Source organism: Ambystoma mexicanum, chromosome 14 (genome assembly GCF_040938575.1).
Source record: "Ambystoma mexicanum isolate Mex_15411 chromosome 14, UKY_AmexF1_1, whole genome shotgun sequence".
Lineage (NCBI taxonomy): Eukaryota > Metazoa > Chordata > Amphibia > Caudata > Ambystomatidae > Ambystoma > Ambystoma mexicanum.
The window spans coordinates 513,173,466-513,199,038 of record NC_090940.1 but is presented as its reverse complement, the minus strand read 5'-3'; the positions used below and the strand labels follow the sequence as shown (position 1 = coordinate 513,199,038).

General features: G+C 47.4%; 1 protein-coding gene across 1 annotated transcript in view; it reads right to left on the bottom strand.

Moving 5' to 3' along the window:
* The window catches only part of MOK (MOK protein kinase), a 1,335,855-nt gene that overhangs the window by 1,011,042 nt on the left and 299,240 nt on the right, over positions 1-25,573 (bottom strand). The window lies entirely within an intron of this gene.

Genomic DNA, 25,573 nt, shown 5'->3' with positions numbered 1-25,573 from the left:
TACTGGGAGTCGCGCCAGCAAGACGCATTCTTCCCGAGCAGAGGCAGAGGTTTCAGAGGGCACCGTGGAAGAGGATACTTCAGGCAGCAGAATAATTCCACAGGTGAGAGAGCACAGCGAGTTATCCCCCGGTGGGAGGGAGGCCATTGCTTTTCATAAACAACTGGCGCGAATTATCAGCAGATGCTTGGGTGCTTCAAACGGCTCAGGGATTTCACCTAGATTTCATAGAGGAACCGATTCAGTCTCAACCCCCTCAGCACATGCGTTCCTCAGAGTTAGCACTTTTAGATGCAGAGTTAGGAGCGCCAGCTTACGCGAAAACAGGCGATAGTGAGGGCCCAGCCCCACGCAGAATGTTTCTTGAGCAACATGTTTTTGGTCCACGGCAAAGGAAAGGTGAGACCAGTCATCAATTTAAAGGAACTGAGGAGTTGGCTAGTTTACAGACACTTCAAGATGGAGGGAATCCACTTATAAGCTGATCTCCTGCGGAAGAACGATTGGCTAGCGCGGCTAGACTTGAAGAATGCATACCTCACAATACCCATAGCTCCTTTGTACCGTCGTTTCCTCCGATTTGAGTGAAAAAGGAAATATGACAGTTCAAGACGCTGCCCTTCGGGTTAGCGTCGGCGCCGTTGGGCCTTCACAAAACTGATGAGACCCAGAGCCACCGCAATGAGAGAACAGGGAATAAGGATGATCATATATCTGGACGACATCCTTCTCATGGCGGAGAACAGGGAGAGACTTCAGAGGCAAGTTCAGTGGGCGACTGCCTTCATCTCGAGTCTAGGCTTCTTGATCAGCGAAGAAAAGTCGGAGCTTGTTCCATGCAACAAACTGGAATTTCTAGGTTTCAACATAGACACGAGGAAGGCCACTCCAGCCCTTCCGCCCTCCAAAATAAGATCCATCAAGAAGGACCTGAAGACAGCCCTAGGGAAACAGTTTATTTCGCTTCGGAATCTAGCCAGGATAGTGGGGCTTTTTGGGGCCTCGATTCAGGCTATTTTCCCCGGGCCTTTGCACTATCGAGCCCTTCAGAGGCTCAAGATCAGGTACCTACAGAAAGGATGGAGATACCATCATCAGGTCCTATTGGACTAGGACAGCAAAACAGAGCTCCGATGGTGGCTGCACAATATGGAAGCATGGAACGGCAGAGCCATCTTCGGAGACCTGCCAGAGCTCATGGTAGAGTCATACGCCAGCAGGTCAGGCTGGGGAGCCAGGTGCGGACACACAGACAGGAGGGAAGTGGTCCCTAAAAGAGCTAGAGCTGCACATCAACTGTTTGGAGCTGCTAGCAGGATCGTTTGCAGTAAAGGCCTTCTCCAAGGACAGAGCGCAGTGCTGCATTCTGTTACGCATGGACAATATATCCACAGTGAGATATATCAAAAAGCTGGGAGGAACAAAGTCCAAAATATTAGCAGAGATTGCCAAAGATTTCTGGCATTTCTGCCTGAGCAGGAGCATATCGGTCAAAGCAGAATATCTTCCGGGAGCAAAGAATACTGTGGCCGACTGGAATTCCCGCTACCTGATAGATTCAAGCGACTGGAGACTACACAAATCAGTCTTCAACAGACTACAGCACACATGGGGGCCGTTTCATACAGATCTGTTTGCCTCCAGACTAAATACACACCTGCCGAACTACTTCAGTTGGCTAGATCCGGAAGCGCTGGGGACGGATGCGTTCCTACAAATTTGGGGTCCCGACATCCAGTATGCCTTTGCCCCCTTCGCGATGATAGCCAGAGCACTAGCGAAAGCGCGCAGAGACAAAGTCAAGTTAGTTATAATAATTCCGGAGTGGAGATCTCAAGCTTGGTTTCCGATTCTGATGGAACTTTCCACGGATTTCCCTCAGAGGATCTCACACCGAGAGGATCTCCTCTTAGACCCAGCAGGAGCTCCTCACCCTCTGATTCTGAATCAGAACCTAACACTTCTGGCCTGCAGAATTTCAGGCGAAGATGATGCTTGCCGGGACTTTCAGAAGAAGCTACAGAGCTCATCAAAGTATCATGGGCTCCCTCGACAATCAGGAGCTATAATTCCGCTTGGCAAGCCTGGAAATTCGGTGCAGGGAGAGGAGTATTCCTCCCATTTCAGCCCCTATAACTCAAGTCATAAACTTCCTAGCGTCTCTTAGTGCTGAAGGGAAAGCATTCAGACCAATAGGTGTGTATAAGTCGGCCATTTCGGCGGGCCACGAGCTGGTGGGCGGAGCACCAGTAGGAGAGCACCCAGCGGTAGTAAGACTTCTCAAAGGTATTAAAGTGAGCAAGCCTCTGTTACCTAGGTACTCAGTCCTGTGGGACGTTACAAAAGTGTTACACCTGTTTGAGCAATGGCCAAAGAATGATCTCTTTTCAGAGAAACAACTGTCCAGGAAGTTAGCCACTTTACTATGCCTAGTCTCGTGTAGACTTATTTCAGATGTAAAAGCCCTCGAGATAGACCGAAAGATTTTCTAACCAGAGGGAGTGGCATTCAACATAGCGCAGCATACTAAAACCAACGCCAGAATAATTACTTACCCGTATTTTCCAGATAACAGCAACCTCTGCGTAGCGCAATGCATAAAGCGATATGAAGCAGATGCAGCCGCGATAAGACCTGTAGGAGTGACTCAAATGCTTAGTGCGCGTAGAAGACCTTACAAAGCGGTAGCTCCAGCTACTATAGCAAAATGGGTGAAGGAGATTATGGAATTAGCAGGAATAGACATATCTGTTTTTGGAGCTCATTCAGCCAGAGGGGCTATGGCTTCTGGAGCTTTTAGAGCGAGAGTTCCGCTGCAGGAGATCATGAAAGCTGCAGATTGGTCCAGTGACTCAGTGTTCAGGACTTTCTTTTTTAAGCTGGTAGCGAATATCACAGCAGCAGTGATGCAAAGCTTTGAACAAGCATAATGCTCGCCTCCGGTCTTATCATAGAATAAAGATTGCCCATGCGCCAAGCGCAGGAAGTCTTGATTCTATTAAAGACACGGAGGCGAGCATTATCCCTCCCTACAGAATTCAAGATTGTAAATAATGTTGTACTGCATTATTATGATTGAGATCTTGAGAAGAATTCCCAGCCTTAACAATTCTGATTTTCTCTTTGACCATAGGAGAAGAGCAAAAGAGTAATCAGGAATGATGGAAAGTCAAGAGGGCTATACCTTGCAGAGTAGCAGAGAAGAGACAAGTGTTTTAAAGTTGGATCTGTTAGTCAAGTTCAGAAAGTTAAGCAGCAAGAGAAGAAAAAAGAAGAGGAAAGTACCTAAGGACACAGAGTTTTATACTTACCAAAGGGCTCTCATTGGAGGACTGAACTGAGGCTAGGGACTACAGAGCCTCTAAGACTCTTGGGTGATGCAGTTCAGATGTACCATGTTTTGCTTGTTTTCATTTTTTAAAACAGTTGGGCATACTTAAATAAAAATAAAACAGTTTAAAGAGTAAAGTTTTGAATTGCTGTTGAGCAGTGATTAAAGAAGAATAAGCATAATGGTTGCCTCCGTGTCTTTAATAGAATCAAGACTTCCTGCGCTTGGCGCATGGGCAATCTTTATTATAAGCTATAATAAAATGTTACTGAGGATTCCCAGCCTGTCGGCAGGGTATATTCAAAGCATGTGAATCCATTAAAGATCCAATGCTGGAGATGTATGAGAGGGTGCGGCAACAGGAGCTGGGAAAGTGCTAAGGCTAGCCAGGGAAGGCTGCCCGAGGGCAAGTGCTAGTTATAGAGGTGCTGGGGTAGACTGATAAAGGACGGCCTGGCCCCTGTACGACTCATACGGGAACAGGCAACCAGTCACAGCGGCAGGGGGAGATTACCAAGGGAGGGGGAGAGGGAAAGTGGGGGAGAAAAGGAAAGTCTTCAGAAGCTTCCGGAACTTAAGAAGATGCCGGCTCAAGTCTGAAAGGAGCAAGGAGGCCGTTCCAGAGGGAGGCTCCTGCCGAAGAAATGTATCTATCCCCTATTCTCTTATTGGAGAAATGTCTGATCTGTAGAGAGTTGGAGCTAGAGGACCGAAGGACTCTAGCAGAGTATTTGGAGAGAGAAAGTTGGATGTGGCGAGCTCCCAGTCCCCAGATAGCTTTGTGGATGATGCTGAGGGTCTTAAATTTGATCCTTGCAGCCACCAGGAGCCAGTGGAGAGATTTTGGGGCTGGAGAGATTTGGTCCCTGAGTTTGAGGCCAAGGATAAGTCTTCCAGTTCTATTCTGTATTATTCGAAGAGGCTGGAGGTAGGAAAGAGGCAGATTGAGGAAGAGGCTGTTGCAGTAGTCAAGCCTGGAGACGACCAGAGTTCTGGAGACATTGTGTTTTTTGGGGAAGGTGAGGAAAGGGAGAATGCCTCTCAGGAGGTGAAGCTGAAAGTGGGCCTTCTTCGCAAGGTCAGTGATATGAGGTGAGAAGGAGAGAGAGGAGTCGAAGATGACACCCACGTTTTTTACCTCACACAAGGGTCAGGGTAGGAGGCCCAAAGAAGGCTAACAGAGAGTAGGAGGGAAGAAGGGGGCAGGGGTCCCAATGAGGAGGATCTCTGTCTTACTGGCATTAAGGCAGAGATCATTAGCAGCACACCATGCCTGAATAGTAGTCAGACAATCAGGAAAGAGAGGGAGTAGAGGAGAGAAGCCTAAAGGAGAGCTGTGTGTCATCAGCATAAAACACTGGAAATGAGGAGAGAAGGTGGAGATCAAGTAGGCAAGAGGGGCAAGGTAGATGTTGAAAAGTCACAGGAGCGGATAGAGCCCTAAGGGAGGCCACAAGTAGAAGGTGTGGTGGAGAAGAGAAAAGGGCCCTGCTGAACCTGCGCGGGCTGATCAGAAAGGAAAGAGGTCCACCAATCCGGTGCCTGGTTCATGATGGCCAGGGTATTGCGGAACTGTTGGAAATGATTTATAAGGTCGGAATCATACCAGCTATTGCACTTGGAGGCAGACAGGCTTCATGCAGATCCCCATGGCATGGGCAAGGGGGTCAAGGCTTTTGGAGATGGAGAGGTGAAGGTTAGCAGGGGCTGAGTCAGGGTGGGAGTCAATGGAAGGGGCGGAAGGGGAAATGAAAGAGGTGGCAAAATCAGCTACTGACACTCGCGTCATTGGTCAAATGACAGAGAAGGAGACTGGCAATGCGGGCAGAGGCTTATCCGGGGAGTCCAGGAGCTCCAGGTGATAGGAGACAAAAGAATGGTCAGACCAAGAGAGAGAGGTAGTGAAAGGGTTAGAGGAAGAGATGTCCGCTGAGATGAGTGCATCCAAAGTGTGCCCGGCTGAGTGGGTCAGGTCAGAGGGAAGAATGGTGAGGAAAAGAGAGTCGCAGAGGTTAGGGATGAGTAAGATGGCCGCATTAAGAGAGTCAAGATGAATATTAAGTCTCTGAGGAGGAGACGTTTAGAGGTAGAGGTCAGAAGAGAAGAGGCGAGTTCGGCCCGCTCTGAAAGGAAGAGGGAAACCGGCCCAGGGGGCCTGTAGATGGTGGCAGAAGTGAGCAAGAGGGTAGGAGAAACACAAAGCTTGCAGACAAGGCATTCAAAGGAAGAGTAGTATTCAGTTGGTATGATAGAAGCAGGAACCCATTCAGGGAAGACAAGGACCACTCTCCTCCAGACAAGTTAGGCCTGGGCTTCGAGAAGATCTTGTAGCCCTCAGGAAGGAGAGTGTCAAAAGCAGTGTCGGAGATGAACCACATCTCATTGAGAGTGAGTTTGTCAAGGTAAAAGTCTTCAAGGAGATGACAGATGTCAGAGGAGTGTTTGACAGCAGAGTGTGAGTTTTTTTTTTTAAAACATCGTTTTATTAGTATTATAAACCAACTTAACAGTAAGAGCCAAAAGAAAAAAAACAGGATTGGGCAAAGGTCATACAACAGAAATCCTAACAGATATATGGGGGACAGGCTGAAATGGACTATCAACCATCGATACTGTACTTCTCAACGCCCCCCTTAGCATCACTCCAGTACCTTCAACAAACCGATGAATCAAAGAGAGAGAATAAAAAAATAAATAAAGAAAGAAATAAACCACCACATAGCGCTTCATCAAAAAAAGTTGCAAAACCCCCAAAACTTGTCACCCTCCACACCCCAAACCAAAGTAAACTAACAAGCACAGTAGATATGCGTGTAAATAAGTCGTAATATCGCCCCCACATCAAACCAGAGTATAGGGCACTAAAATTGCAATATTCATTTTATAAACATGCTCAGCAGGGAGAATCTTGGAGATCTACAGAGTTGACCAATTCATCATTGTTACGAGTGTCCAATAGATAGTTCCGTAGCGGGGCCAAATGTCTTTAGGTCTACTAATCGCAGGCATGGAGCGAACATATTGCCCCTCCAACTCTTGAACATATACTAAGTCCCTGAGCCAGGTCTTGTGATTTGGGGCAGTTTTAGCTTTCCAGGCCCGCAGAATATTCCTCTTGGCCACTGCAGCTGCAACAGCCACAAAGCGCCGAATCTTTATGGATGTCTTGCCAATATCACCCAGCAGGTATTTCAATGGTATTGCAGGTATAGAAAATCCAACAATTTCACTGACAGTCACAGCAACTTCCTCCCAAAATGCTTTAACCGGGGGACAGAACCAGTACATATGGATTGAGTTTGCCATGTTAGAATTACACTTGGGGCAGGTTGTCTGTAAAACTGGGTTCAATTTGGAGACTTTGTGCAGAGTAACGTGTAGGTGATTAAGAATCTTAAATTGTATTAACCAGAAATTGGCATTGAGAGAAATGGATTTAGTGTGTTGACAATATTTGGACCATTTGCCATCATCTATAGTAATTCCAAGTCCTGTTCCCATTTTAATTTCATGTGGTTCTTAGAGGGAGTATATGCATGTGCTGCCCTGTAGAGACTAGATATAGTTCCAGTAAACCAATCTTGTGACATTGTAGCCATAATAAATTGGTGAGATTCAGGAGCATCAGGAAAAGTGGGCCACATTTTCCTACATGCTACCTTCAACCGGTAGTATTGTAAAGGAATGATAAGGTGTAGCAAACTTTCCCCCAGGATATAAGTAACTCAGCTTCATCTCCTTGTCTGGGTCCCATCTTTTTTGAAGTGCAGTGTCAAATGAAGGCTCTAACCCAGGGTAATGCCATAAGGAGAGAAACGGGCAGTAAGGGATTTCACAACCAACTCTTGTAAATAGGGATGATCAGGCTCCGTCCGTGGAGGCCACCGGATCTATATCTGTAATGTTCCCTCTAGCAGTAGAGAACGGCATCGCCTGTATATTGGAAAGGGCCACAGCAAACCTTTCGCACGCACATGGGCATGTGGCTCAGCTGTAGTAGCCCAGTATCTCGCAAAGTGAGCCTGGGCCGTATGATAATAAAGCAAATAGTCAGGAGCCGCCAAACCACGCGTTTCATACCTCTCACACATCTTCGGCCAGCTGAACCTGACCCCCTTCTCCCCCACACAAAAGCGGTAGAGAGTTTCTGCAACTTCTGAAAAAATTCCCTTCCCGGCCAAACAGGAGTGCCACAAAACAAATAAAGAAGTTTAGGGACCACAACCATTTTAAGTAGGGCGACTCGGCCATATAAAGATATTGGTAAAGCCCCTCAAATCTTTAACTTATGTTCCAACTTATGCAGATAGGCTTTGTGGTTGTTTGCAAGCAGTGTTTGTCTATCCGTGGCCATTATTATCCCTAAATAGCGTGCAGTGTTGGGGGACCATTTGAACCCTGTCAGTGCTGATGATTGTTCAGTGGCTGGAGTCAGTGGGATAACCTCGGACTTCGCTTGATTTATCTTATAGCCCGAGTTCCTGGAGAAAGTGGAAATCTCATCCATGATAGGGGGGAGGTGTGTCTTGGGATTCCGCACATAGACCATTGCGTCATCAGCATATAAGGAAAGAAGTTGTGGGGAACCTCTAATACGTATGCCCCTCCATGTATGTTCGTGTCTAATCTTGGCCGCCATACATCAATAGTGAGTGCAAAAATAAACGGTGAAAGAGGGCAGCCTTGGCGAGTGCCTCTTTCAAGTGCGAAGGGGGATGATATGGTATTGTTAGTTCTTACCCTCGCTGTTGGCTGTCTATAAAGAACTCGTATATACCCCAAAAAGACTGGACCAAACCCCAATTTAGCAAGGATCAAAAACATGTAGTTCCAGGAGACAGAATCAAATGCCTTCTCGGCGTCTAGGGTAATGGCAGCAGCTTTGGCCTTAGGATCTAATTGTGATGCAATAGCAAAAAATCTCTGTAAATTAAGAGCAGTTGATCGTGTGGGAATAAAACCGGATTGGTCAGTATGAATTAGTTTATTCATGTATGGGGTCAGGCTATTGGCTATAGCTTTGGCATAAATTTTCGTATCCGAGTTAATAAGCGATAACGGACGGTAGGAGGAATGGTCCTGGGGGGTTTATGGGGTTTAAGTAATACAGAGATCACTGCTTCCCTCATTGTATTTGGAAGCATGCCTCTCTCCAAAGCATCGTCCCAGATTGCAAGTAACCTAGGGGCCATTTCGACCTTGAAAGTTTTATAAAAGTCAACCGGGATTCCGTCAGACCCCGGAGCTCTCCCAGCACGCAAATCTGTGATGGCTTATTCGATCTCTTCAATTGTCAATGGAAAATCCAGCTGTAGCCTATCATCTTCGTCTAGTCCAGGCAGTGGAATAGTGTCTATGTATATCCTGAGGTTCTCCAACTCGACTGAGTCCGCGTTGGTATATAGCAAAGGGTAGTATTGTTTGAACACGTCATTAATTGCTTCTGGAGCAGTTTGCACCAAACCAGACGAGTCAACGATACTAGTGATCTGCCCGACACCCATCTCAGCTTTAATTAGCATCGCCATATATTTGCTGGATTTATTCCCTTCGCCATAACGTTGTGCCCGGACAGGTAGTGAAAGGAAGTGCCGTTCTCGGTCAGCCACAGCATTATATGAATCAAGTTTAGCTTGAATTCGGAGGAGATACTCTCTTCCCGCATTGGCGGGCTGAGAGAGCTCGAGATGTCGCAGGTCATCCTCAGCCTGGGAGAGTTCTTTTCTTATTTCCCTCAGGATACCATAGGATACTCCCATCATCTGGCCTCTTAGCCAAACCTTGAATGCCTCCCAAATTGATTGCAGAGATTTAACTAACCCTTCATTACGGAGAAAGAATTCTTCAACTTCAAATCGGAGGAGGTCTACAACTGAATCATCCTGTAGCATATTAGGGGGCATATGCCAGCTTCTAATAGAGTAAGTCACGTGTCTTGGTGTCAGCCATAGAAGAGCCCGGGGAATGGTCTGACAGTGTTCTGGGCAGGATCTCACAATGCTCCACATCAGCAATCAACCCCGGGGAGCATAGCCAATAATCGATCCTCGAACCGGACCTATGAGCACCTGAGTAAAACATATACTCTCTGTCGACTGGATGCACCTGGCGCCACACGTCCACCAGCAGCAAAGCGGCCATCGCCTGCTTCAAAGTCAGTGCTGCTTTAGTATGGTGCGTACAATGTCTCGTAGAGTGGACAAGACCCAGATCTAGTATTAAATTCAGATCGCCTCCCCACACCACTGTCGCATTGCCCACTGGGGACAAAAGTTCCACTATCCGCAGGTAGAACGTCGGAGAATCCAAATTAGGGCCATAGGTGTTAACTATAATAGCCTCCTGGTTGTTCATTTGCCCCCACAGGATCACGTAGCGCCCCTCGTCATCTATGGCAGAGTTGGTCATCTGGAAGTTTAGGCGCTTGTGAACAATAGTGAGCACTCCCCTAGCCATCGTAGAATAGTTCGTAGCCACCTTCAGAGGACCCCAGCTACGAGCAAATGTATCAGCAATCGGTTTGGTTTCTTGAGTTTCTTGAAGGAGGAGAACAGCCACCTTATGTCGTTTCGCATATGCTAACACCTTTCTAGCCTTAAATGGGTAGGCCAGACCCCTGATGTTCCAGGTAAGCAACCTAATTCCCTTTCCCTTAGTCACCATCTAGATCAATAATTCTGATCCCCACTGATTGAAGCAGCATTATATGTAGCGTTGTCTCATTACCATTTCCGCTGACCATGAATATCACGTTGAGATCTTGTTCTTGATGTGGTTCGCTTTGCACAATGACATTTGCCAAGTCCATCATACCATTACTCTGTGCTGAATGTACCCCCTCTCGTGGGCAACAGGCCCAAAGATATCCCCTCCCCCCTCCCTCACCATCCCCCCAACAGGACAGTGTAAGCCCCAAACTGAACTTCAAAATTTGAAACAGATAGTCAGGTGGCACTAGATGGTGGGTACCTCCTCGTCACCCTACCGACTCGACCAGACCGATGGACACTGCACCGTCATCATTTGAATTAAGGTGACCAACTCTCAAGTGTTCAGACTGGACTGCGCACTCCTATCTCCCTGTGGTTGCGGAATGTTGCGCTCTATGTACTTCATAGCATCTTCCGGTGATTCAAAAAATTGGGTCTTTCCTTGAAATTGAATGCGTAATTTAGCAGGGAAGAGCATCGCATAAGGGATGGCACGAGCTCTAAGAGTTTTCTTAACATGATCAAAGGTGCGGCGAACCGCTTGGACATTGTTAGAGAAATCAGGATATATATGGATCTTGCTTGAGTCATATAGCAACGTGCCCTTTTCTCTAGAAAAACGGAGGATCATGTCTCTATCGCGATAATTAAGAAACTGAGCAATCGCCAGCAGGCACTCGACCGCCCTCCGGAGGAGGAGGTGTGGGAGCTACGGTACAGCTACTGCCCGGGCACAGCGGACCAGCGGCCGCCGTCGATCCGATGAAGCTCCGCAACAGTCCAGGTCCTGGAAACCCCAGACGATTCAAAGGGTGCACCAGGAAGTCGGAGACACAGTCCTAGCAGAGTTTAGCGATATGCCCACCAAAATTCACAGGATTTCAGGTCGGATATTTTATCAACAGCGCAGCTTCGAAATCAGGCGGACATGACAGTCGGCGGCCAACAGCGCCCCCTCGACAGCAGAGTGAGAGTTGAGGGTATCTAATTGAAGCTGACTGCCACCTTTAAAGATCTTCTGAGGAGTGGTAGAGGGACAAGGTACACCTGTCAGTGGGAGCTAAGAGGCCAGAGGGGTAGCAGACGGAGGAGTGTAAGGAGAAGGGAGCAAGTTAATGAGAGACGGAAGACACATATTCAGAAGAGGATGTTGGGCTGAGAGCCCTGGGCAATGATAGTGGCAGTCTGGTAGACATTAACAATGCATCGGGAGGATAGGAAGTGGGCCAAGCGCACTTCCCATCTGGTTCCACCATTGATGGTCGAAGAAGAGAAAGGGGAGAGGACTGAGACCATATGGGGGGTGCATAGGCCCGGAGAGGGAACGACAAAGAGGCTGACAGCAAAGGTCTGCCTGGAGGAAGCATTGACATAATTGTCGGCAATGGGCAGACCTCGGTTAGAGACCATTAGACCTTTCTTAAACATTTTCCTTCAAGGCTTCGAAAGAGAGAGAGGATAGCTAATAAAGTAGCAATTTTAATGCATAGGGAGATGAACAGCACCATAGGGTGGCAGAGGGATACCCTGGGGAGAGAGAGAACAGAGAACTGCACAGTGCGCGAAAAGAACTCACCAGACGGCCTAGCAGGAAGACAGGCACAGGTGAACGAGGTGCAGTCCGTCACACAGGTCGCCTAAACGGGGGTGGGGGGTTGCAGGTGCCAGAGAGAACTTTGAGATATAAGTGTTAAAGTGAAAGAAAGCATCTGTGCTAACTATCATGGAATCCAAAGAACTATAAACTGAAGCTGAAAGCATTGTTGAAAGTCAAGAGATTTGAACTTTGTTGAACTTGGGCACGGGACCCCCAGCCTCTTTGTGGAACTATTTCAACTTGGGGAAGGGGAAGTTGAAACAAGCCTGAGCTGTCAGAAGCTCAGAACTTTATTTTGAACACTGTCTATAATGGTTCTGACATCCCTACACTTTGTATATCTTTTGTTGAGAGAGCAAGTACAGGTGTTGGACACAGACAGACTTTAAGTTGAACCTACTGACACAGACTGTCCTTAGTTTCTTTAGGTAGGGAAATCCCACCTTAACATATGGAAAGTTAGGCCTTACTCCATCCTGGCATATACAATAAAGTTATTTTGCAAAAAAGTAAGCATCTTGAACTTGGCCTTCGTGAGGAACTTGTTCAAGCGTCTCAAGTCCTAGATGGGTCATATTCCTTCATCCTTCTTGGGGATTAGAAAAAGAAGGAGAGTACCAACCTTGATCCCTCTGTGCTATAGGCACTGACTCCATCATACCTTTCTCCAACAGGGTCAGAATCTCCTCTAGGAGGAGCAGATCCAGATCTTTCAAGGATTCGCTTCCTGGAGGACAATCTGGGGGTATTCTTTTAGGAAAGGGAGGCAGTAGCCATGAGCCACTGTCTGCAGTTGCCAAGGCCGAGCGCAAAGACGGCCGAGAGGGGAGCCTTGCCTCCTTGTGAACGGTGCTGTTCTCTGACCTCTTTGTGCAAACTGGCCTCTTCCCCTTCCACTTGAGGAATTTAAATAAAAAGGCAGACCCTGCCAATTATCTGAAAACCCTTGCGATTGTTGAGATTGGCTTATCACTGCTCCCAATGACTTAGCTGCTGCCTTGGATGCCTGTACTTTCTCCAAGCATTCGTCAGCCATGGAACCGAAGAGTTGGGAGCCATCAAATGGCATGTCCAATAGTCTTGACTGGACGTCAAGTGCAAAACCTGACTTTCAGCCATGCAAATCCCCTGGCGACCGTACTCACCACCATGGCTCCAGTTACACAGTCCGAGGAATCTAATCCAGATTGGAGAGACTGGCAAATGACATCTTTGCCATCTTGAACAAGGTTTTCTTTTTTTTTTTTTTAAAGTCCTCCCCTTCAGGGATGTGCTCAGCTAGCAAAGCTGCTACATCCCACAAGGTGTGTGTGTACTTCGCCAAAGCGCAAGTCGCATGAATTGCCTTTAAGGCCATACTGCCTGCCGAGAACACTCTCATCCCCAATGCGTCAAACCTCTTATATCCCGATCTGGAGGCTTAGTTGGGTAGCCTGCCGCCTTAGAGGTTGAAGTGGCTGTCTGAACCACCAGACACTCAAGGGTAGGATGTTTTGAAAGGACACTCAGATCAATTGTGGCAGGTCTGTATTTCCTTGTCAGATCTTTGTTAACAGCCAGTGTAATATCTGGTTCCAACCAGTTTTCTAATACCCTGGTTCTTAAAGGTGTGAAAGGTAACACAGGCCCACTCAGCGACCACTATCCGGGATTTCTGTGAGATCATCCTTCTCAAAGATTGCCTCTGGTCTGCCCCAGCCCAGATGCTCCGTGACTTTGCCCATAACCGACCTATAGGAAGGGTCAGCATGTCCAGCAGAATCTGGAGTGGCAAAATCTGTTTCTGGTTAGGTGTCGAAGCCACTAGCATCTCTCAGAGTGTCGACAAAATGTTGTAGTCTGATTCCTCTGAGATCAATTCTTCAGGCACATTAGGAGTGCCGAAGTCCAAGCCAAAAGGCCCATCTCTCTCTTCCTCCTCTACCTTAAAAATCGACCCCATGGCCCTGAAGAAGTGTGACCTTGGTAAAGGCTTGAAAGACTTCGAAGAATCCTTCAAAGTCTTTGAGGGCGTCAATGGCGTTGAAGGCACCGGGGGTGTCGACGGTTTTGAGGGCAACACCGGCCTCAATGGACCTGGTGCCCGCTCCTTCAAAAGAGTGAGGCAGAAGGTTTTGGCTTCACTCTATGAGGATATGAAGCCTCCTTCAACAAAAGTCAAGGAGACTTACTATGCGCGCTCTTAGGAACGTGAGTAGTGGTCTCTGAAGATGCCCTCCCGGCCTTACTAGGCACGGTGGGGCACGAAGCATTCTTGGGTACCTTCAAAGGGGCAGCCGGAGCTGCCTTCTTAAACATCTCCAGCATCTGGAAAGCTTACCCACTTGGTCAGGTGACGGAGTCTGTCGAAAGCGATCACAAGCAATGTTTCTTTATGCAAGGATGATGAGGACTAGTGATGAGATCTTGATCTCGAGCGCTTTGAATGTTTAAAGCGCTTCTTCGAAGGGAAAATCTCCCTTGATTCGTCCGATGACCTCCTTTGGAAGGGGTTGTTGAAGGAAATTTAGAAAGGGGTCTACCTGCAGCGAGCTTCCCCTTCCTCTCCCATCAAGGTCTTCAAAGTCCTCGACTGACAAGAACCGCAATCATCCGTTCTATGGTCAACTCCCAGACACCAAAGGCAGATCCGATGTGGGTCTGTAATGAACATTTTAGTTCAGCAATCGGAATACCTTTTAAAACCAATTTCGGTGTAGACATCATCAAAAACCTTCGAGATATTGAAAAATGCAGTGAAAAATCGTTAAGGCGGTGAACCGTCCGAAGCATGCTGAGCATGTGGAAAATTAGAACTGAGGCAACTGACGCTGTGCGGGCTACTTTTGCCAGCTTCGATGTCACGACCGAAAACAGGACAGAGGTAGTAGAGGGCCACGAGTCGATGATGCGCGGCGCCCGCTTCTATGAGAAAATGTTTCAGAAGCTGCAAGCAAACGTATGAATATATAAAAGATGTGGAATACTTGGCAGGACACAATCCAATCGAATAAAGGCTTATGAACTCCAGCAAGCGAATGAGACAGATGCACACAGTGCATTGAGTGAGCAGAGGCAAGGGGACAAACGCTAGCTACAGAGGGAACTAGGCTGTGGTGCTGCAGGATTGCATTTACCTGTTCCCAAGATGTCAGCCAGCACTTCTGAGCACTTGGCCTGTGCGGACAACCTCAATCTACAAGGGACCATGACCAAACAGTGATGGTAAAAGGGCGAAATGCACAATAGGGAGGTGGGGCAACAGACCGCCAGCCAATGCAATGGTCCAGCGTTAACTATGACAGGGCCCAACCAATCACTGCCATTATTGAGACATTTCTATTCCATACCACAATATAAAAGCATGCAGAAACAAGCCAGTGTTGTTGGAGTAAGGGCAGCATTCCAGAGTACAAGTTTATTAGTGGCAACGAAGTAGGAGGAGAAAACAGCAGGCAACTAAGTCAAATAGCCCAGACCCTGATAGGCGAGATGAGAGGTGCAAAAAGCCTACTGGCGTCCATAACCCAGACACGAATAGGAGTCAGGGACAGTTGAGAAGGAACAGCGTGATTAGCCTGTAGGTCCTGCTGGGAGCTTCGAGTGCATCACAGTTGAAGAACAAGAGAGTGAGAGATTACTACCTTGCTGAGATTTGAGTCTGACAGATACCAGACATCCTAAGAAGTTGGACAGGAGCTTGTAGTAGGCCCACGTGACCCTTGATTGGTCGGGATACAGAAAATGCTACATGAAAAGCACCCAGGCAGGGTGGGGAGAAAATCCTGGCCATACTCAAGTGGCCCAGTGACAAGGGTGAGGAAGCATAAGGTCTTTCTCTGGTAGGTGTTGGATCCACAACTGCAGGCTTGCGGAGAAAATGCAGTGTAAATGAAAGAAGCACAGAAAATGCACTTGTTTCATTTGCCCTGCTTTGAGAAATGCTCGGGTTACCTTATTCACAAAAGGTGACCTGAGCATTTCAGGAGGGGCTGAACTGTAGTGCAAAGATGCACTGTCCAGCCCCATGCATCCTATAATAATGTATTCCCAGCAACTAAGTGGTTGCCGAGAATGCATCTCACCTTCAAAGGGCCCATCTTGATAAAATGCCTTAATAAAAGAAAAGCTTTTTTGTGCCTCGCCCTCTGCCTGTTTCAAAAGGCATGGGGCAGAGGGGTGACGCTCGTTGGCATTTAAAAGAGAATCCCATTTGTGTATTTGTGGTGTGCTTTTAAATGTGCTAATTCCTGTGCCCCTTGTGAATTGGGCTTCTCATTTTTTGTGCCCAAAAAAGGTTTGAGAATCTGGCTCCAAGTGTCAAAGCCAGGATACAAGTATGCTGTGGTGATTTAAAGCCTCTGAACCTGGGGGTCAACTGAAGGATGCTTGTACAGAGACACCCTTAAAGATTGTTACACTAGGGAATTGGACATTTGATGAAGTACATTAAGTTCTGTTAGATGTCATGGGGCCAGACATGTGAGGGGGACCACGTGAAGTTTTCTCAACAAATGCCATTTTATTATATTCAAAGGGTGGATGAACGCCTGACGAGGTACCCTGAGCCTGGCTAAAATAAACTAAAGGAAACACTCTAACAAAAGATATCTGTCCCTCACACTTATACGCATAACTGAATAAGGAAATACAAGGCAGTTCAAAAATAACAATGATTGAATTCACAAAGTAACCACAGTCTCTCTTTACAACCTGGATGAATTTCCCTTCCCCGGGTTTAAACGGGTTTCTGTCACACAGTCCACCAAAAGAGCATAAGGAAATCCTGGTTTTCAATAAAAGATCTAACACCATCTTATACCACTTCAACTTGACAGCAGAAAGTTATAGCACAAAAAGTTTTAGACTCCTCTTCCTCCTTGAACAAGTTTTCAGTTACCAATAGTAACAATAATTGTCTTGGTCAAGATGATTTGCCGCAACAAATAAACTCGAAAGAAATATTGTTATTTTTCAACAGCTTTACCCAGCTTTTCTTTTAGCACCACAACAAACGTCAATTGTCTTTATCAGAACCACTTTGTAGCAACTTGGTTTACTCCCATGCCAGGCCTACTGCTCCAAAGGTTTGTCATCCGGGTATATTCCCATGCCCGAACAACGTATCACATTGCATTTGTGGTTTAGATTAACTGACAAGAGGTACACAACAACTTCACAGTATTCAACAAATTGCAGCTTCATAACTGGCAACAACTCTTCAGGGAAAACGAGATTCACTTTGGTGCTTTTTAATACTCTTTGACAAATGATGCTCCTCTCCTTCTGGGTATCTCTTCCCCAGTAGGGCAGCCTTTTTGCCACCCATGTTTCCCCACTACACCCGTAACCAATGACTTCCAAGAATAGGGTTTCTTTCTTATTCCCCCTTGGGTTTGGCAATGTGAGTTTATCCCAGCTTTGCCCATTTTCTGGATAAAGTGTGGGCAGCAAGTCTCCCAGCCCATGGACCTTTCATTACCCCCCTTCTGCTGTTGGCAATATTGACTAAACTGTGCTTGCTCAATTTCTAGTCTCTTTCGGCTTGTGCAATGCTTGTTGGTCTTAGCTTCCATCAATATTGCCCCCTTGATTTGCTGGGCTTCCCACAGAATCACACCTTTAACATTACAGTCATTCACCTTGGTTACAATGTGTTGCCTATTACTAGTTAAAGATTCTGAATTACTTTGGGTATCACTTTCTCTCATACGCAGTATCGTGTCTGCTGCTGTAAATAGTTTGGTATTCAAAATTGTGTTCTGAACGTCTTTCATTCCTACACGAGCATTGCTCACTTGCCGAATGCCGGCCTGAGCCATGCGAGAGGGGATGGAGCGCTCCAGAATTACAACAAACCTGTGAACTCACCGGGTAAGGCATGTGTCTTCATTCCCCTCGCCACTCACAGGACTTCTGCTACTGTGGCTCTTCGTTCTCTGCAAACTGCTCCCTTTAGTCTGCATCCATCTCTGCCTCCTGCATTTGGAGCTTTTCCCACTCCGGAGGTCTTCTGATGCACGTCAGACACCAGAAACCACCACAGGGCCCTCTCAGATGCATGCCAGCCACCTGAATCAGCCTCTCTGGAAGGAAAGCTTCCCTTGCCTTCACTTCCCGCTGTACAGCCTCTGCAAAACGGGTCTCCCACAGGCAAGCTTCTCTTCTGCATGCTTCCTGCGGTGCGACCTCTGGCCTTCAGAATCCGGGAGGTACAGACCCTCTCAGGTCTGGCAGCTGCAATCTGCCACATAGAGCTCCTGGCGACGTCTCTCTCCTCCAGCTTCCATCTGGACTGCCTGCATGAGTCACGTTGCTGCTTCTTACTGCTACTACTATTCTCCTGCTCTCCCTGGGCCTGCACCTGAGGGGGCTTTTTAAGTCTCTCAGTCTCCCTCAGATGTGTCATTTGAATTAATGATTTGACCACTCGTACAACATTTAACCTCTTCAGCCCTCTTCCTCGTCCCAGTACCTATGCAATTATGGCACTTGGAGTCCCTAATGACAAAGTTAAGTTTCTCAGCTTCTGTTATTTTACAATAAGCCATTAGAAGAGTGAGAGTTCAGGGACAGTTAAACAAAGGGGTTTCCCATTCTTCCTGACCTGCTTCCCTCCTCATGTGATTCTCCGAACACCACCCCCAGGGTCTTCATCAGAAAGTGTCTCCCTTTCCGTGGCCTCATGAGAAGGGTCCCAGGCCAGGTTTTCTGGGGGAATCATTTCTGATTCATCACATAGATTGGACCTGTGCATCAGATGTATTTTCTCTTATTGTGATAATGTTGAAACCTTTTTCTTTTTTTCATGTTCTAGCGGATATAAACCCAATGCTGTAGTTTCACCCTGACATAGACAAACATAAATCAGGGTCAGAGACTTTAAGAGGTAAAGAGCAGGAGAATTCGGAGGGGTATACTCACCTGGTCCCGGATGCCATCACCTTATCTACCAGTTATTGGACACCACTAAGCAGGCTATATTTATTTACCATTTGCTTTCTTTTAAACCTGTAACTTGCTACTTTGGACAAAACGACAGAATAATTCAAGCGTAGCCCCTCTCTTTTTTGTGTCTCCAGTGACAGCACTTTAAGTCAGTGACGTTTCTAGAATTATATTTAGCAATGATTCCAGGAACTTTGACTCAAAAGGCAGGAAACAAACAATATCTTGTTCTTGTCTACATTTCAAAGGGCAGAAATCTAGAATAGAATTCCTTGACATTGAGGGAACATCAACCTTGTTGTGAATTGTCTGTTGTTGGTAGCACCACTTACTAGCCGGGATTTTCCAAAACAACAGCAATTATACATTCTACATTTCTTGAAACACTTGTGTGTAGGCGCGTTATAAATGCCTTATCATAATGCAATGTCTCCCCTTCTCAAAACACAATTAATGATAATCAAGATGGCCGCCGAGTTCTCAAGATGGCTGCCGGTTTCTCAAGCTGGAAGCCAGAGAGTGAAGTCGAACTTCAGCGAGCGCCTTGCCGGCGTATTAAAAGGTGGAAACGCAGCAAGCTGGAATTGACAAATAACTCAGTGCTAAGGCCGCCACCAACACAAAGCGGGCAGTAGCGAGGTGGCAATATTGTAAGAAGGGAAGAATCGCCTTAGGAGTCCAGCAGATCAGCGCCAGGCTTAGATCACGGCGAAGAAGCGGTACACCGGAAAGGGAACGCAGACCAGGCAGACCACACTGGGAAGGGGAACCACCCTTGCGACCCCTAACACCTACTTTGCACAGCTCTGGAGCATCTCTCCGCGGTCCCCATATCCCAGTGAGAGGAGTGTCATTGGCGATCAGGCAACCCTGATAGCATCGGCAGAGGTTTGCGGGCCCCCTGCGGGGCGCCTCAGCAGGTGAGACGAGGGGAGAGGGACTGACAGAGTGACCCCCCTGTGAAGCGGAGCTGAGAAACAAGATGATATCATGAGCACCGGAGGGCACCGGGTCAGGCATACAGTCGCAGCGCTGAGGACCCATAGCGAAAGACGGAACTGGAAAGCAGCATGTGGGCTGAGGCAGGGGAACACACACCGGCAATCACTAGGGCGCCAGACCGCACAATCTGTAACAAATAAAGAACCCCCCGTCTCCACATCAGTGGCAAGAATTGATGCAGGTGGTGGGGAACCGGGCCCACCCCCCCCCCCGATTACCGGACTTCCATAGCCTTAAACGGGCGAGAGCCTAGTGGCAGCACCACAAGTAGGAAGGAGGTGCCCAGGCAATCCAACGAGGCTGGGCCCGGCAAGAGACACTGAGAAAGAGCGGGCTGGGGGAACAACACTCACAGGCCAAGTGGACCATAGTGAGAGGAGGAGCCACCTAAAGCAATCCACATCCAGCCATATATAGAACCGGCAATCTCCCCCTGTCTCCACCATACCCAAGAGACAAGTCTTGGCGGGAACCATTAGCAGCGGCATAGGCAAGCGGCCAGAGAAGCTTGCAGCGGGAAGCCTGCGAGGAGGAGCAGGAACATAAGAAAAACTTTGGAGAGAGCTGGGCTGGGCACAACTTTAAGTGCCAAGGACCAACAACTTTGGGGAGCAGGTGGGTGGCACAGATGCAGATACAAGGGGCAAGCAGGCCAGCCCCCCACTGGGGTAGTGGTCAGGGGAGCCACAAGATTTTGCAAGGCACAAAGCCCAGAGTAAGCAAGCCGGAAGAGCTGAACTTTGGTAGAGGAGGAAGCGGAGAGTGGACAAGCAACATCTAGCCTCATTGAAAACCGTACGGCATACGACAAGAGCGCTGAGCAGGTGCGACCACGCGGCGAGGGGAGAGGTGGCCCAATAGCCACTCTTGAGGACATACAGAGTACAGAGAAGCACAACAATGTTGTAGCCCCTAAGGGAGCACCTAACAAAGGAGAGAACATCATACTGCCCCCAAAAGCAGGCCCGAGCCCAAGACACCAAAAATGCGATTTATACACTAGCCCACAGCCTCACAGGACATCTTTCCCAGGAGGAGGGAACTATAATAATAACCTGCAGGTGTTGTGCACTTAACAAGCCAGCACACTACCCTATCACTTACGCAGATGACAAAACCCAACGCAAAGCAGCACGCAGCAATACTAGGAGCTAATAAGGGCTCAAAAAGGGGGCAGTTTGAGAAGTGCTAGCAGCAGAACTTGGTAGCAGTCCCTGCAGGCGACAGACACTCTACACAAGGAGGACAAAGATTTGCATGAGCACGGAAACATGACATGTAGCAAGGAGGATCTGCAGGAATGCCTTAAAGGGATGGAAGAAAGATTCTCGGCATCATAACAGGAGCAAATGGCAAATCTGAAGGAAGAATTAAAGGGCACCTTGAAAGAGGTTAGAGAGGAGATCAACACACTGGGCAACAGGGTGGACACTACGGAACAAGGACTTGCTGAATTCTGTAGAGATGTCCGGCAGCACTCAGAAATGCTCGACCAAATCGCTATGGCAACACACAACCTGGAAATCCAGTCAGAAGATCTTGATACCTGTTCAAGAAGGTTGAATATTAGGATAAAAGGTTTGGCGGAGTCTACTGCAGATGCAGACCTAAAGGCAACAATTCAACAATGTTTTGCCACCCTGATAGCTGAAGCCACCCCACAAGAAATATGTATAGATCGCATCCACAGGGTGGGACCCAGAAGGTCGAGCCCGGGCGACAGACAAGAGATGTACTGGCAGCATTGACCTCCTACGTAGTGAAAGAAAAGATCCTCCGGGCCGCCAGGGGACAGACGATGATCACAACAAATGGCTCATGGGCGCTTCTCGTCTAGGATCTTGCGGCAGCCACATTGCTGAAAAGGAGAGCGATGACCCCAGTGACTAAGGCACTCGTAGACAAAAAGATTCAATACAAGTGGACATTTCCCTTCGGCCTACTCTTTTCCTGGGATGGGAAGCAACAGTGGGTCACTACCTGCTCCGAAGGCCTCTCAACACTGGAATTGGAAGAGGAAGAGTTAGACACTAGGGAGAACACACGAGTGGGCCTCGCGATTGAGGAGCAGGCAGTGGGAATGGTACATTGCCTCAGGGAAAAGAGGGGATAAACTGAGAGTCCCCCTATCAAAAATGGAGAGGGGACGAAGACGGATAAGGACACCAATGGAGGAATACATGAAGCGAAGGATATATTCCAGTGCAGGGCCGGATATAGTCAAATGGAACACATAAGAGGGGGGCAGGGGCAGACAAGAGCATAAAAATGGTGGACGAGGGATATATAAGATACATCCATAAGACTACACAGCCGGGGCAGAGGTTCAGTGAGGGCACCAGTGGGTATCCACAGTAGGGCTTTCATCCTAAACTTTCTGGATAATACTTGGGCCAGTTCCCAAGATTCTTGGGATGAATCGTAGTATATCGAGCCTAGACCGGAATGGAGAGGGGAGGGAGGGGCAAGGGATGTGGGAGGTTGGGCGGAGGGATGGGGGGGTCAGGGAAAGGGCAACGCAATGTCAAATGCCAAGAAGAGGGCAGCCCGAGGTGATAAGCAGAGACCAAGAGCCAATACACAAGTCCAGACACAACACCCCCAAATACGCCTACCAATCTTGGAGTGGGAAATGTGGGTGGCGGAAAACAGGGGCAACGTATATCATATTAAGCGGGGAAATCAGTGGGAATAGGTCGGAAGAAATAGAGTGATGTGGGGAGAAAGCTACTGATTGTTCTCTCACAAAACATACACAGCCTAAATACCCCAAGAAAACGGAAGAAGTTGGAGATGCAGATTAAAAGGGGGCAGCAGATATACTCCGCACCCTAAGGGATCCCAATGGCAGATAGTTGTTTCTTCAGATCCGACTTCCGGGTGGGGTGTTTACGATAGGCACCATATATGCTCCTAACAGGCATTTATACTTCAGGCCTTGTGTAAACTGGAAGGTTTTGCAGGGGTGAGGTCCTTCTGACAGGAGACTTTAAATTGGCTTGGGGCTTAGAGAAGGATAGGAGTGGCCAGGGGCCCACAAGGGGAAGCGGCCCATCAAGTACCCTAAATGAGAAGTTTTCAGAGTTAGCATAAGAGACATGTGGAGAGCTAAAAAAGGAGCAGAGGCAGGATACACATGCTTCTTCCACGTCCACTGCACATATTCTAGGATAGATTACGTATGGGGTATCCCAAGGATATTAGGGGCACTGATGGAGATAAAGGTAGACCTGATCTCCCTGTCTGATCACGCTCCTGTGTGGGTGCAGCTAAGAGAGATGTCACCAAAAAGCCCAATATGGACATGGAAATTAACTACAGAAGTGCTGCATGATATAGCAGCGCGGGAGACACTGAGGGACAAAATAAAAACATACTTTGAAACAAATGACACACAAGGGGCCCCTATGGATGTGGTTTGGGACGCCTTCAAGGCAGTGCTCAGAGGGGAAATAATCTCTCTTAAAGCACAAAGGTCCAAAGAAAAGGATAGAATAGCAAAAGACTTGGAGGCTGAATTGAGAGACGCTGAAAGAGCATTGGCGGAAAGGAAGAACAATGCTAACTATAGTAAGGTAAAGGATAGAATGAGACAATTAGATCTACTGCGAGTGAGCAGAGTGGAGAAATCGTTACTAAACCTAAAACAGAGATATTAGATAAGGGTGAATAAGGCAGACAAAATACTAGCGAGACAATTGAAACAACAGAACAGCAAAAGATCAAACAAATATCAAACAAGCGGATGGCACAATTTCCACAGAGCCCGGGGAGATAGATTTGTTTTCAGCTTTTTACACACAACTCCTCAGAGAGACCAGACCCACTAACAATACAAGAATATCTAGATAAGCTTCAGTTGCCTACGGTAACCCAAGAAGATAGGGAGGTCTTGGAAAACGAGATAACAGGAGTAGAAGTAGAAGAAGCTATTAAACGTCTCCCCAGTAACAAAGCGCCGGACCCCAAAGGATTCCCATTGCTCTTCTATAAAAAGTTATGCAAAGATATCACACCCTTCCTTACTAAATTATATAACTCCTTTCAGCAAACGGCGGGTATAACACGCTCCATGCAGGAGGCAAAGGTGGTCCTTTTCAGGAAACCAAATAAAGATCTAACAAACTGTGGCTCATATCGACCCATTGCGTTAATGAACATAGATGAAAAGATATACACAGGAAATCTGGCAGACAGAATAAAGAATACATTGCCATCAGTGATTGGTCAGGAGCAGTCAGGTTTCATTCTGAGGAGACAAACGTGGGATAATACAAGAAAAGTCATCCATCTCATAGGAAAGGTAGAATCTAAACACTAAACAGGTCCCGGTGATACGAATATCCCTAGATGCTGAAAAGTCCTTTGATAGGGTAGAATGGCTGTATTTATTACAAGTAATGAGGTACATGGGGTTTGGGCCAAATTATATCCAGATGGTGGAAGCAAATTATAAAAACCCAACGATGAGGCTTTACATTAACCTCCAGATCTCCAGCCCAATACGAATAGAACGGGGCACTAGGCAGGGTTGCCCCCCCTCACCTGTACGCAATATACCTAGAACCTTTACTCACCTGAATTAGATTGGACAGAAACATAAAAAGGTATCCCCTTCAGGAGTGAAACCCATAAGACGGAAACCTATGCAGACGAAATGCTGATGACACTTACAGAGCCGGAAATATAAATTCCAGCCCTGATAGCAGCCTTAGGGGATCAAGAAAAAATGTCAGATCTCAAAATAAACATGACTAATTCAGAGGTACTGAGATGGGCCTATCGTCAGAACAGTCCGCGGCCATGCGCAGGAGCTCCCCCTTTATAACGGCAAAAGGTAGTATCTCATACTTAGGGGTAGAACTAACTAGCAAGATGTCTATGCTATATAAGGCCAATTACCCGGGGATCCTAAAAAACACAAGAGGACTTTGTCTGGTGGACCCCCCACCACCTCGCATCTCCTGGCTCGGGTATATAAGAACAGTCAAAATGGAGACTCTCCCTAGGCTCCTATATTCCAGACCCTTCCAATAGCAGTCCCACAGTAATTCTTCAAGACATTGAACACAATGATCTCTAAATTAATTTGATAAAACAAAAGACCCAGGGTTTCAATGGATGTACTAATGACCCACAGGAATAAAGGAGGGCTGGGACTGCTGAACATTAGCAGATACTTTGAGGCAGCTCGACTCAGAGTGGTGCGGGAAATGCTCACCGTAAATAGGAATATGGTGTGGGCACGAATGGACAGAGCAGTGGCGGGCTGCCCGTTAGCTGGGCTGTTGTGGCTCCTTGGGAAAGACAGGTCCCCAAGCGCAAGACGTAGCATGCTTCTTAGGACGACATGCAATATATGGGACATATAGATGCCCCTCCCCATTCACTCCACTTTTCGGGAACCCAAACTTCACCCCGGGGATGGGAAAGGGTAAATTCAGCCAATGGCAGAAACAGGGTTGCTGTAAGGTGGGCGACATGGTATGGGACAGAGAGATATCAACTTTCGAGGTGTGCAAAGCCTACCTTGGAATTAAGGAATGCAATAGATATGAATATATACAGATAAGACACTGGTTGAGGCAGCCAGAGATGCAGTCCGCAGCAAAGAGACAACTGACGGAGTTCGAGACATATATAACCACTCACTCTGGTGACAAAAACTTGATTTCTAACATATACTCAATCCTACAGGGATGCACGGCTTGAGAGGCTTGGTCATACCAAGCAGCATGGGAAGGTCTGACGGAAACGGGTATTTCACAGGACTGTGGGAAGGGCTTTGGAGTTGCATCCCAAAGTTGAGCAGGTCTATGCAATTACGAGAGCCCTGTTACAAGATGATGCACCAGTGGCACTTTACGCCCCAAGTTACATGAAATGTATAAATCTGCTTCCCCAAAATGTTGGAAAGAGTGCAAAGGAACAGGAGACTGGAGGCACATATGGTGGGACAGCCCCCAAAATAAAGACATTTTGAGAAGACGTGAAGGCTCAGATTAC